Source organism: Dendrobates tinctorius, unplaced genomic scaffold (assembly GCF_039654945.1).
Source record: "Dendrobates tinctorius isolate UK_male_01 unplaced genomic scaffold, ASM3965494v1 ptg000586l, whole genome shotgun sequence".
NCBI classification, from domain to species: domain Eukaryota; kingdom Metazoa; phylum Chordata; class Amphibia; order Anura; family Dendrobatidae; genus Dendrobates; species Dendrobates tinctorius.
The window spans coordinates 1-12,612 of NW_027362244.1; the positions used below are offsets into that span (position 1 = coordinate 1).

Below are 12,612 nucleotides of genomic sequence, written 5' to 3' on the forward strand. Positions count from 1 at the left end.
GGTCACCTTCTTTTCCTGTCTGCGGGACCCGCATACCCAAGCGAGCTGTGCAGCCCTTACTGGAAGTCGCTTCAGGACACCGGTTCCATGAATAGCTCTGCACTGCAGACTGACACCCTCCTCAGCTCTCCGTCCCCTAACCGTCTGGCACTGCTTAGTGGGTTAGCTCACCATGTCTAATTCTAAACCACTTCGCTCTCGTCGTCCAACTTCCTCTTCCTCCGTGGTGGTCGGTCATTTTGCATGTTCTTCTTGTAAATGCAAATTTCCATCAGGTCAGTCCTCTCCCCTCTGTCAGGACTGCAGCAACCCCATTGAACCCACCGCCCAGGAGCCCTTGGTTGTCCCAAGTGAGTGTGAGGCCCCTATCCCAGGGTGGGCTTCCTCTCTGTCACAATCTGTGGCTGATCTTACCAGGGTGTCTCAGACCCTAGTTTCCGTACTGGATAGGTTGCCCCTGCAGGCGTCCGCAGGACCCAGGGGGTCACAGGAAGCTCTGGTTGAGCCTGCTAATATTAGCCGTAAAAGATCCAGACAAGAGCACCGGTCCGGTTCCTCTTCCCGGTCCGTCTCACCCCATAGCCCGTCCCAGTGGCCTCCTTTGTCCCGATCTTCCTCACCTGAGCCAGGCGAGACTTTCTTGGATGTGCCCTCTGAGGATGTTTTGGAACTGGATTCGGACCAAATCGCAGATATGAGGGATATGGTTCAGAGCCTCATTGGAGCAATCAACCAGTTCTTCAATATCAAAGATTCGCCCGCGGACCAGGAGGTCTCCTTCAGACGGTCTAAACCACCTTCCAAGGTCTTCGCTCCTCATTCGGAGTTCTAGAAGATTCTGTCCAGAGAAAGAGAAAATCCGACCAGGCGCTTTCAAAGAGGAAAACGCCTTGGCGTGTTATATCCTTTCTCGGCGGAGCTCATCGCAGACTGGTCAGCTTCTCCGGCAGTGGACCCGCCGGTTTCCAGACTATCTAACAACACGGTCCTTCCGATTTCTGGTGGAGCATCTCTAGGAGATCCTAATGACAGTCATAGAATCCTTTGCGAAGTCAGCTTTCGAAGTGGTGGCATCTGTTCTAAGCCCGGCCTTTGCTTCTACTTGGGCTTCTAAAGCCATAGCCAAATGGGCTAAGGCTCTCCGCCAAGGCATTCTGGCCAGAGACCAGCCAAAGCAGCTGGCGGACCTCGCCGATCAGATTTCGCATGCAGGCGAATATTTGGTCTCTGCCTCCCTGGATGCCGCGTCTTGCGCAGCTCAGGCATCTAGCAATTTGGTGGCTATTCGGCGCACAGTTTGGCTTAAGGCCTGGCAGGCGGACTTATCTTCAAAACAGTCCCTCACCAGCCTACCGTTTCAGGGATCACGCCTCTTCGGCGACAGGCTGGACCAGATTATTAAGGACGCCACCAGAAGCACAAGCTCCCTTCTTAACCCGTCAAAACCTCGCCGGCCTCCTCCAAAACGTCAGTTTCGGCCCTTTCGTCGCTTCACGACAACAGAGACGCCTTCCCACCAGCAGAGGCCACAAACGCGCCAAGATAGAAGAGTTTCCTTTAGGCCCACTTCTTCCTGGCGCTCCCATTCCTCCCAAGGTAGATCCACCAGAGCCAAACCTGGAAGGTCTTCCTCCGCATGACTGGCATCAAAACCCCGGCACATCCACCCAGGTGGGCGGCCACCTTCTTGCATTCAGGGACGTCTGGCTTGCCTCGGTGGAGGACGCTTGGGTCAGGGAAGTTGTATCCTCAGGATACAAAATAGAATTTGTTTCTCGCCCTCGGGATCGATTCTTCGAATTCCTGGCCCCCGAAAGACCCCGCCTTGGTTCCAGATTTCTTTACAGCCATCGCCTCTCTCCTCATTTCGGGGGTAATTGTTCCTGTACCAGAAAAAGAGCGCTTCACAGGTTTCTATTCGAACCTGTTTGTAGTGCTGAAAAAAGGCGGCACGGTTCGGCCCATTCTGGATCTAAAATTACTGAACAAAAGGGTCCGTCTGCGACATTTCAGGATGGAGTCCCTTCGTTCAGTAATCGCTTCCATGGAGGCACAAGAATTCCTGTGCTCCATAGACATTCCGGATGCCGATCTACATGTCCCAATCTTCCTGGGTCATTCCTACGCTTCGCCATACATCAGGAGCACTTCCAGTTTGTCGCCCTGCCGTTCGGTCTCGCCACCACCCCCAGGGTTTGGCAGCGTTGATGGCCATTTTGAGGATCAGAGGTCTCGTGCTCTTCCCTTACCTCGACGAAATCCTCATCAAAGCTCCGTCCTTGCCCCAGGCTATCGAAAGTCTGACCATCGTTTGCGACACTCTTTCCCAATTCGGGTGGATCATCAAAAGAAAAAAGTCCTGTCTGGTTCCAACACAACGTCTTGTGTTTCTAGGCATACTTTTCGACACCCGTCAGGCAAGAGTTTTCCTTCCCGAGGACAAGAGAGTAACTCTTCTGCGGGATGTTCGCTTGCTTCAGGGCCCCCGACTCACTTCCCTCCTATCAGCCATGAGAGTCCTAGGGAGGATGGTTGCATCGTCGGAAGCGATTCCCTTCCCCAATTCCACTCAAGACCGCTTCAGCGGGGCATTCTGTCACAGTGGATCAAGTCTGTCTCCTCCCTGGATTGTCCAATTAGACTCTCATTTCGGGTCAAGCTGTCCCTCAATTGGTGGCTAACATCACCTCTCATAGCCCAGGGCCGGTCCTTCCTTCCGGTACATTGGCAAGTGGTGACGACAGACGCCAGCCTTCTCGGCTGGGGCGCAGTGTTTCACCATCTGACCGTCCAGGGTCGTTGGTCGACGCAGGAAGCTACTCTTCCGATCAGCGTCCTAGAGATACGGGCAATTTTTCTGTCCCTGTTCCTTTGGGACAAGCTGCTCAAGGGCTTGCCAATTCGGATTCAGACGGACAATGCCACAGCGGTGGCATATGTCAACCACCAGGGAGGGACTCGGAGTTCCTTGTCATTGGCCGAGGTATCCAAGATCCTTCATTGGGCAGAGGTGTCAGTCCCAGCGATAGCCGCGGTACACATTCCCGGCGTTGAAAACGGGGCCGCAGATTTTCTCAGCCACGAGGGCCTCGCGGCAGGGGAATGGTCCCTACATCAGGAGGTCTTCTATCAGATTTGCCTTCGGTGGGGTACTCCGGATGTGGACCTTATGGCGTCCCGTCTCAACAGGAAAGTTCCACGGTTCGTTTCCAGGGCCCGCGATCCTCTCGCGGTGGGCGCCAATGCTTTGACCATTCCTTGGTCACAGTTCGCGCTCCCCTATCTGTTCCCTTCCCTTCCTCTTCTCCCCAAGTTGTTGAAGATCAAGGCAGAAGGGGTGCCAGTCATCATCATCGCACCGGATTGGCCCAGAAGGTCTTGGTTCGCGGACCTCGTCAACCTTCTCGCGGACGCTCCTTGGACGCTTCCAGACAGACCAGATCTGCTGTCTCAAGGTCCAATTTACCTCCCCAATTCTCGGTCGCTCAATTTGACGGCGTGGCCATTGAGACCGCAGTTCTGAAGGAGTCAGGCCTTTCAGATCGGGTAATTCACAGAATGATCCGGGCTAGGAAGCCCTCGTTTTCCATAATATACTATCGAACGTGGAAAGCCTATTTTCGTTGGTGCGAGTCCAATCGCATTCCACCTATGTCTTTTTCGCTCCCTTCGGTGCTGGCATTCCTCCAGGTGGGCCTGGACACTGGTCTGGCCCTTAGTTCTCTAAAGGGTCAAGTTTCGGCGCTTTCCATTCTTTTCCAGAAGACGCTATCCTCTCGTCCGCAGGTCAAAACTTTTCTGCAGGGGGCAGCCCATGCAGCACCGCTGTATCGAGCTCCCATGGATCCCTGGGATCTCGATCTAGTCCTAGAGGCTCTACAAGGTTCCCCTTTGAGCCTCTCAAGGAAGCTTCTCTATCTTTTCTCTCTTGGAAAGTGGCTTTTCTCGTGGCCATTACTTCATTCGGCGCGTCTCGGAGTTGGCGGCTTTTTCTTGTCGTCCTCCTTTCTTGGTGATTCACCAAGATCAGGTGGTACTGCGGCCTCCTCTGTCCTTCCTCCAAAGGTGGTATCTGCTTTCCACCTGAATGAAGACATCGTTCTACCTTCTTTTTGCCCGGCTCCAATTCATCCCCGGGAACGCTCCTTGAGCAAACTAGACCTGGTCAGGGCGATGAAGGTCTATTTGGCTAGAACTGATACGTTCCGGAAGACAGACTCCCTTTTCGTCATCCCAGATGGTGTTCGAAAAGGCCTGCCGGCCTCCAAGGCGACTATTGCTCCCTGGATTAGATCGGCAATCTTAGAGGCTTACCGGGTCAAGAACAGAGTGCCCCCTCCTGGGGTTAAGCCTCATTCCATCTGGGCAGTGGGCGCTTCCTGGGCGGTGCACCACAGGGCTTCCGCACTTCAGCTTTGTAAGGCTGCAACCTGGTCTTCTGTCCACACGTTTGCAAAATTTTACAGGGTCCACACCTACGCTTCGGCGGATACCAGCCTAGGAAGAAGGATCTTGCAGGTGGCGGTGGTGAGTCCGCTGACCTAATGGAAGTTTGCTTTTCCCTCCCTAGGGACTGCTTTGGGACGTCCAATGGTTCCTGTGTCCCCCAATGAAGCGATGGAGAAAACAACAGGATTTTTGGTTGCTTACTGTAAAAACTGTTTCTCGGAGCCTTCATTGGGGGACACAGCACCCTCCCATGTTTCAACTTCTGTTGTTTGTTCTGTGTATTATAGTTACAGTTGAGCTGTATGTTTGTTTTCTATTCTATTGCTTCTACTGCTTTCTCACTAACTGATTAATCGAGCGCCAGTCGGTGGGGTGTATACTGCGGAGGAGGAGCTAACTTTTTTATTTGCATAGTGTCAGCCTCCTAGGGGCAGCAGCATACACCCATGGTTCCTGTGTTCCCCAATGAAGGCTCCGAGAAACAGATTTTACGGTAAACAACCAAAAATCCTGTTTTCTTGTGATTTCCAGTGTAATAGGATTGACAGCAGGAAATTTTATATGCATTTTTTTTAGGCTGTTTCTGTCAAAATGATCTTTAAAAAAAAAACAAAAACTGAGTATTAGTCTTTCACTTGAATAGTAGTCTTTCTCTCATAATTTAAGACTGAACTACGGTAGTTTCAGTTAAAAAAGCGCTGTCAGAAATTCCAGTGTTTTTTATGAGGTGCAGTTCTTGTGTGTCCTTCCTGCCTCCTGCTTGCAACAGCTGACAGAAATCTATCATAAGCGGGAGGCACGGATGAAAGATGGTTCATCTAAAATACACTGGACAATCTACAGTGTGAATCAGAGGACAGAATAATTTTTATTTTATTTTAAGAGCACCTTTGATCCATGGTGCTGTACAAGAGAAGGGGTTGCATAGCATATAAATTATAGATTACAGTTAAACTAACCATGACAGACTAACGCAGAGGGTCTGCCTTTGCGGGCCTACAGTCTACATGCCATATTTTCCGGACTGTGAGACGCACTTTTTTCCCCAAAATTTTTTGGGTAAAATAGGGGTTCATCTTGTAGTGAGAATATACTTACAAAATACTGTGGCAACAGTCCCGGTCTGATGCTGCAGGGCGATGCAGCCTTCCTTCCCAGGCTGGTGCGGCCGTTGTGCTCTGTGGTGTGGGGGGGGGCCTTCGCTGGCATTTTCCATTGCTGCAATGTGGTGGCCTCTGGGAAAATGGCCGCCGGGGGCGGCGCATGCTCATATTCAGATCTCTGTGCACACTGGTGGGTCATTGGCTCCTGTCGCTAGGCTGATTGGCTTTGGCCATTTGCAGTTTCCTAGAAGCCTCTGGTCAGTGAACAGGTCAATCTTTTATCTCAGAGAATACACCTTGTAAATTTAGTTTATTAAAAGGCTTGGCTCGGTCCTAAGAGGCACTTGCTCACAGGATGGGTACTGCCAGCCAGTTTTCTCCGGCGAGGAGACATGACTCTCGCAACCGATTAGCAGTTGAGACTAACGTCTTATTTTGACAACTGTGAAAAGTGACTGATGACAGATGGCTCCTTAGTGAGGCTAATTCTAAAAAGAGCTGAGACAATGTGTACTTGTCACCCTACTGGGACACGCCGTCCTGTAAATGATGCAAAAATATATTGTTTAGGCACCTAGATACTTTTTATTTTTTTTTATAATTGTACTATGGATTGGCTTGATTGCGTATAAACGCTAAAGATGGTTGGATATCTTGCAAAGTGGAGCAGAAATTTATAGGATGACTAAATTGTCAATTCACCTTTACAAAACTTTTGTCACGTTGTAGAAACAAGTCAGAAGTTTTGGCCGGTGACATCCGTGTTCGGAGAGCCCAGTCAATCGCTGAAACAAAGGGGAAGAGGGAGGCTTTTCGGCTGAGCTTGTCTCTAGTCTTTGCAGAGAGCAGCGCTTTTGATTCTCTGCTATAAGAATCGATGGGCCGGCAATGCTTGGACCCTCAACGATCAACGTTACAATGTCAAAAGTTTTCTACGCGTGCCGTCAATCTTTAAAACTAGAATGGCAAAGAACCAAAAACTTTGATGTCAACTCTTTGTTCTTATGTAGCAGACAAAGTAATCCTTTTAATGTCAGCTGGAACCTCCATTCATTTTCAACCATTTTTTTTTTTTTTTTTTTTTGTTGGGGTCCGCTGACTTGTTTGTTCCAAAACGGAAACGGATCCGTTTTTTGCATCTTTGGCGGATTTCAACTGATCACAAAAAACGGAAGTGTGAAACAGGCCTAACACAACAGATGTTTATATCTGGAAAATGCCTTTAAATCACCATATTGTTACAACAGTCTTTCTTGGAGATCACACTCTGAGATAATTGAATCTACAAAACCGCTTTAAAGGGAACCTGTCAGTAGGTTCAACCCTACTAAGTAGAGATGAGCGAGCATGCTCGGATAAGGTGTTATCTGAGTATGCTCGGGTGCTCGAAAACTATGTCCAAGTCTCTGCGGCTGCATGTTTCACAGCTATTTGACAACCGCAACACATGCAGGGATTGCCTGTTTGTTACTCTATCTGGTGTCTTATTCCAATGACATTCATATTTTGTCCATCTCCCGGAATATCTGGCTCCAGAGCTGGTTTTAAATGAAATGAGGTGTTACTGCGGCGAGACATGTGATGACTGACAAGTCCGCTCATTTAAAATAAGCTCTACATTAGAGGCAGATTCTTCTCTGGGAGATCTATGTCCGGCACATAGATATTAACATCTCATTTACATATTTAAAAAATGTGGATTTCCCTGGAATAAGACATCGGATGACAGATATCAAGGTATCATTTTATTCATGCCCTACATGCCCATATAGACGACTTAGGAGGGTTTATCCTTCCAACAGATTCCCTTTAAACTCTAGGAAACCCTGTGCTCCGTTTTTCCACAGTGCCTCCACAGGGCAAATAAAGCATTACTTGGGGAACACTGGAATCACTAGGTTATGTAAGGATGTTGGTCGACAAGTCTCCTGGAGGACCCAACTACTGCAAAATTATCAGGCTTCTCCCATTTTTACCCAATGTGTATAACAAGCTTTAGAAGCAAGCGGGCAGCCATTCACAGGGCGCAGTCAAACGCTGACACAAGTGTGAATGAGTTTTTATTTGTGAGGATAAACTACGTATGTGAGAAACAATCATTGTGTCGTTTAAACTTGTTTCTTTCTCTTTCAGTCTCTCTTTAATCTGCTGGAATTTCGCAGGCTAGTTTTAAACTACAGCCCCCCTGCCAGCGCTCAGGATGTTCCACGAAACCATAAGGTGGGTGTGCGCACGCTCTATACACGTGGGCATACATGCTGCATACATGCTGCGGTTTCATCATTTGTGCTTAAATGCCCACAGCGAAAAGGACAAGTGTGAAAATATTATAGCACGCATTAACTTTCACATGAAGTTCTGCATTTTGCCATTCTTTAGTAATTCCTATTGGAAATGTATTTCAGATGGGTAAGTGAGCTTTGATTGGACAGTGTCGGTGTGTAGTAAGTGGCGATTGCACAGTGTCGGTGTGTGGTGAGTGGCGATTGCACAGTGTCGGTGTGTAGTGAGTGGCGATTGCACAGTGTCGGTGTGTAGTGAGTGGCGATTGCACAGTGTCGGTGTGTAGTGAGTGGCGATTGGACAGTGTCGGTGTGTAGTGAGTGGCGATTGCACAGTGTCGGTGTGTAGTGAGTGGCAATTGCACAGTGTCGGTGTGTAGTGAGGGGCGATTGGACAGTGTCGGTGTGTAGTAAGTGGCGATTGCACAGTGTCGGTGTGTGGTGAGTGGCGATTGCACAGTGTCGGTGTGTAGTGAGTGGCGATTGCACAGTGTCGGTGTGTAGTGAGTGGCGATTGCACAGTGTCGGTGTGTAGTGAGTGGCGATTGCACAGTGTCGGTGTGTAGTGAGTGGCGATTGGACAGTGTCGGTGTGTAGTGAGTGGCGATTGCACAGTGTCGGTGTGTAGTGAGTGGCGATTGCACAGTGTCGGTGTGTAGTGAGTGGCGATTGCACAGTGTCGGTGTGTAGTGAGTGGCGATTGCACAGTGTCGGTGTGTAGTGAGCGGCGATTGCACAGTGTCGGTGTGTAGTGAGCGGCGATTGCACAGTGTCGGTGTGAAGTGAGCGGCGATTGCACAGTGTCGGTGTGTAGTGAGCGGCGATTGCACAGTGTCGGTGTGTAGTGAGCGGCGATTGCACAGTGTCGGTGTGTAGTGAGCGGCGATTGCACAGTGTCGGTGTGTAGTGAGCGGCGATTGCACAGTGTCGGTGTGTAGTGAGCGGCGATTGCACAGTGTCGGTGTGTAGTGAGCGGCGATTGCACAGTGTCGGTGTGTAGTGAGCGGCGATTGCACAGTGTCGGTGTGTAGTGAGCGGCGATTGCACAGTCTCGGTGTGTAGTGAGCGGCGATTGCACAGTGTCGGTGTGTAGTGAGCGGCGATTGCACAGTGTCGGTGTGTAGTGAGCGGCGATTGCACAGTGTCGGTGTGTAGTGAGCGGCGATTGCACAGTGTCGGTGTGTAGTGAGCGGCGATTGCACAGTGTCGGTGTGTAGTGAGCGGCGATTGCACAGTGTCGGTGTGTAGTGAGCGGCGATTGCACAGTGTCGGTGTGTAGTGAGCGGCGATTGCACAGTGTCGGTGTGTAGTGAGCGGCGATTGCACAGTGTCGGTGTGTAGTGAGCGGCGATTGCACAGTGTCGGTGTGTAGTGAGCGGCGATTGCACAGTGTCGGTGTGTAGTGAGCGGCGATTGCACAGTGTCGGTGTGTAGTGAGCGGCGATTGCACAGTGTCGGTGTGTAGTGAGCGGCGATTGCACAGTGTCGGTGTGTAGTGAGCGGCGATTGCACAGTGTCGGTGTGTAGTGAGCGGCGATTGCACAGTGTCGGTGTGTAGTGAGCGGCGATTGCACAGTGTCGGTGTGTAGTGAGCGGCGATTGCACAGTGTCGGTGTGTAGTGAGCGGCGATTGCACAGTGTCGGTGTGTAGTGAGCGGCGATTGCACAGTGTCGGTGTGTAGTGAGCGGCGATTGCACAGTGTCGGTGTGTAGTGAGCGGCGATTGCACAGTGTCGGTGTGTAGTGAGCGGCGATTGCACAGTGTCGGTGTGTAGTGAGCGGCGATTGCACAGTGTCGGTGTGTAGTGAGCGGCGATTGCACAGTGTCGGTGTGTAGTGAGCGGCGATTGCACAGTGTCGGTGTGTAGTGAGCGGCGATTGCACAGTGTCGGTGTGTAGTGAGCGGCGATTGCACAGTGTCGGTGTGTAGTGAGCGGCGATTGCACAGTGTCGGTGTGTAGTGAGCGGCGATTGCACAGTGTCGGTGTGTAGTGAGCGGCGATTGCACAGTGTCGGTGTGTAGTGAGCGGCGATTGCACAGTGTCGGTGTGTAGTGAGCGGCGATTGCACAGTGTCGGTGTGTAGTGAGCGGCGATTGCACAGCGTCTGTGTAAGGACACGTCCGTTATACTCGCCTATGTATACATCTCTAGGAGTAGCAGAGGAGCAGCACAATGCAGAGGTCTAAGACGAGAAGATCCAGAGTTCTGATGATATGGGGAATGCAGCAATTTACTAGAGCAGATATATGTGGTGGAGACAAGTCCACTTTAAGCACTTTAAAGGGCTGACTCATCCTTTATATGCTGAAGCGGTGTCACGGATCAGCTGATCGTCGAATGTTCAGCTGCACAAACTCCCTGCGATCTGCTAGCGGTGCAGTTTTTTCCTATAGCAATGTTAATACTGAATGCAAACCCGTAGAGTAAAGAATTCATTTTTTTATGCATGAACTTGCTTATCCAAGTTTTTCCCTGAATGAAAACCCATTGAAATTAAGGTCCTCATAATATGTAATATCCCACTGCTGCCAGATCAAGTGTCACTCTTTTAGCAGTGTTATACCTTCTTGGCACATAGAGGTGGGCCTGGCGTCTCTTTTTGCCCCAAAAGTCCATATTGAGACTATCCCTTTAAGGGATTGGCCCTAATGGTAGCATTTTACCTACAGCCATACAGGAAACTCATTCTAGTGCAGACATGCGAACAGTTATCTATTTTTCTAAATCTCTTGCACTGCAGGTTTTTCTTGTAAGGAGCGTCGGGGACGGCCGCGGGCCTTGCAGTCTCCTAGGTCACCACCTACGGTGTGAGATCCAGAGTTGTTAGGATGTAATGTGACTCCACATCGCTCGCTCTACTATTGGGGGTGGAAACCTAGGAGGCGGTAAGGGCCATGGTCCGTCCCTGCTGCTTTCTAGGAATCTAAATCGGCGTTGGAAATGATATTCTGTATAATTGGCGATAAACTGTGATTGTGTCCCCGTATGTATGTTTATGTATATGGTGTCAAGTCACACAAAAAGGCTTCAATGGACACTTGTGGCGACAGTATTAAATAAAAAAAAAAAACGCTTAAACTCCCCGACTAACATTGTTTCCTTACTGGCAGCACATTGTCACATGACCACTGCAATCGACCATTGATCGGTGATAACTTGCTGATCCATCATCTGGGAACCAAGAGCGAGGCTTTGCAGAGCGCCACCTGATTGGAGCGATGGCTAGACTTGTGCACCACTGCATTCTCTATGGGACTGCTGGAGTATGCCAAGCACTGCACTCATTTCAGGCAGACCCAAAGAGAATGCATGGAGATATGCTGTACATGTCAAGCCACAGTCACGCGGAGCTCTGCAGATCTGGCTGGCCAACTGCTCTGTAATAGTTATTCTACCGCAGGCAATGAATTGACCTGGAAAGGAGGCTGGCTTAGCTGTTTATATGAGAAAGTCAGCCCTTCACGCATTGCCCCAGTCACATGCCGACAGTGTCGGTGTGTAGTGAGCCACGATTGGACCGTGTCGGTGTGTAGTGAGCCGTGATTGGACCGTATTGGTGTCTAGTGAGCCACCATTGAACAGTGTTGGTGTGTAGTGAGCCGCGATTGGATAGTGTCGGTGTGTAGTGAGCCTCGATTGGACAGTGTCGTTGTGTAGTGAGCCGCGATTGAACAGTGTCGTTGTGTAGTGAGCCTCGGTTAGACAGTGTCGTTGTGTAGTGAGACCCGATTGGACAATGTCTCGGTATGAAGTGAGCTGCGATTTCACAGTGTGTGTGCAGTGAGCCACGATTGGACAGTGTCGGTGTGTAGTGAGCCGCGATTGGACAGTGTCGGTGTGTAGTGAGCCGCGAATGGACAGTGTCGGTGTGTAGTGAGCCGCGATTGGACAGTGTCGGTGTGTAGTGAGCCGCGAATGAACAGTGTCGGTGTGTAGTGAGCCGCGATTGGACAGTGTGGGTGTGTAGTGAGCCGCGATTGGACAGTGTCGGTGTGTAGTGAGCCGCGAATGGACAGTGTCGGTGTGTAGTGAGCCGCGATTGGACAGTGTGGGTGTGTAGTGAGCCGCGATTGGACAGTGTCGGTGTGTAGTGAGCCACGATTGGACAGTGTCGGTGTGTAGTGAGCCACGATTGGACAGTGTCGGTGTGTAGTGAGCCACGATTGGACAGTGTCGGTGTGTAGTGAGCCACAATTGGACAGTGTCGGTGTGTAGTGAGCCACGATTGGACAGTGTCGGTGTGTAGTGAGCCACGATTGGACAGTGTCGGTGTGTAGTGAGCCACGATTGGACAGTGTCGGTGTGTAGTGAGCCACGATTGGACAGTGTCTGTGTGCAGTGAGCCACGATTGGACAGTGTCGGTGTGCAGTGTTGTGAACGAGCCCATGAGTGGAGTGGTAAAATCTGGGATTGGAGCAGATCGGGGCACCTGGCATAGGCTTGCAATTTGATTTCTTTGTAGAATTCGGATCTGAAGATCGCTGCCGAACCTATTGATAAAAAGCCCCAAAGGCGAGCAAACGTCACTCTATTAAGAAGGCGCTCTGCCCCTGACAATGCTTCTTTTGCCATTTAGAAAGTGTATTCTTCCGTTATGGCAGGAGCCCATGGTACATGTCAAATCGGCTTTATCCACCTACATCATGATGCGTGGCCGGCTGCTGAGCAGAGACTGCTGCTGTAGTCTGCGTCAGGCCAGAAGCCATGACGTCATCACTCTTCTGTCTCAAGAAGCCTGTGATTGGCTGTGGAGGTCAGGTGACTAAAACAGCACA

The 12,612-nt window shown here is 50.4% G+C and overlaps 1 protein-coding gene across 1 annotated transcript in view; it reads left to right on the forward strand.

The window, feature by feature from the left end:
* Positions 1–7,657: 7,657 nt before the first annotated feature.
* The window catches only part of LOC141078717 (ubiquitin carboxyl-terminal hydrolase 25-like), a 64,845-nt gene continuing 59,890 nt past the window's right edge, over positions 7,658–12,612 (forward strand). The window contains exon 1 of the mRNA XM_073565211.1: positions 7,658–7,772. The gene's annotated coding sequence lies outside the window, so the exon portion shown is untranslated. The remainder of the gene's footprint in view (positions 7,773–12,612) is intronic.